Genomic DNA, 1,511 nt, shown 5'->3' with positions numbered 1-1,511 from the left:
ATTCTAGAGATGTTATTTACCCTCCTTCAGATAAGGGATGTATGGAAGATGGAAAATATTTTTAGATGTGGCCACTTTGTGGTTTTAATTCTTGAAACTCTCCACCCTATTCTACTCCACCCCTACTTTTTGTATTCTTAATTGGGAGGAAGAAAGGGGGGTTAATGAAAGGTGGTGGGAGTCAGTAATAATGTGATAGTAAAAATGATGTGTTAAAGATCCATTGTAATATTTTGTGTAAATTCACAGAAGTGAAATTGAACCACTAACATGACAAGCAGAACTGTTTTGAAATGAAAGCATAGAATTATATATTTAAAGCAAGTGGTATGCAGTAGAATTCATAGTTTCACATACAGTTCTATTATTTTTGCATGTTTTTATGTATGGAAATTTCTCTTTACGGTGTTGAAACTTAGTAATAAAAACAGTTATAATTCAACTTTTAAAAATGTTTACATGTAATTGGGAAATATTTAATGATTTTTTTTAATTGTATAGAGTAATAGAGAAGGTAGTAGGGAGGGTAGTAGGGAAAGATAATGAGTTCTGTTTTGGACGTATCAAGTTTAAGATATCTGCTGGACAGGTGGCTATGTGGCACAGTGAATAGAGCATCAACCCTGGAGGACCTGAGTTCAAATCCGGCCTCAGACATTTGACACTAGCCATGTGACCTTGGGCAAGTCACTTAACCCCAATTGCCTTGCCTTCCCCCTCCAAAAAAAAAAATGTTTACTGGACATCTTGCTCTAGATGTCTGAAAGGCAGTTAGAGATTTGAATTAGAGGTTGGCAGAGAGGCTGGCACAGGATAGGTAAATTGGGCAGCATTGAGATAGTGACTAAGTCCATGGGAGCTGATGAGGTCACCAAGTGAAATAGTGTAGAGGGGGAAGAGAAGAGGGCCCAGGACACATGAAGGACACCTTTGTTAGAGGGTGTGATCTGGGTGAGAATCCAGCAAAGGAGACTGAGAAAGTATGAGCAGAAACAGGAGAGATTGGTGTATTGGTGAGATGGTACTAAGGAGAAGGTGATCAGCAGTGTCAAAGACTTCAGAAAGGTCCAGGAGAATGAGGACTAAGAAAAAGCCATTAGATTTGGTAATGAAGAGATAACTGGTCATTTAGTAACTTTGGAGAGACCAAAGGGAACTCAAGGAATTTCTGTTTTATTGAGTAAAATAATAGCTCAAAAGAAACATGAGATGCACAAATTTAGAGACAAATCCAAATGTTCCTATGAATTATTTGTGCCCCACTTGTGGTAGACCCTTCCAAGCTCATGTTGGCCTGATCAGCCAGTACCTTGACCCCAACACAGTGATGCCATTTTGATTCTCTTTGAACACAAAAGACAATAACCAATCAACCAACCAATTATCATTCCACATTGCCTCTCCTGAAGAATCTTCTAGCTCTGATATCCTAGGATTCTACATGGAAAAAAGGTCTGGAACTTTGCAAAGTGCCACTCTACAGAATATGAATCAACAAGTAAATTTTTTCC

Source organism: Petaurus breviceps, unplaced genomic scaffold, assembly GCF_028583685.1.
Source record: "Petaurus breviceps papuanus isolate PSGF00001 unplaced genomic scaffold, PetGlider_PUasm1.0 91041, whole genome shotgun sequence".
Lineage (NCBI taxonomy): Eukaryota > Metazoa > Chordata > Mammalia > Diprotodontia > Petauridae > Petaurus > Petaurus breviceps.
Note: the sequence above shows the minus strand (reverse complement) of the source record.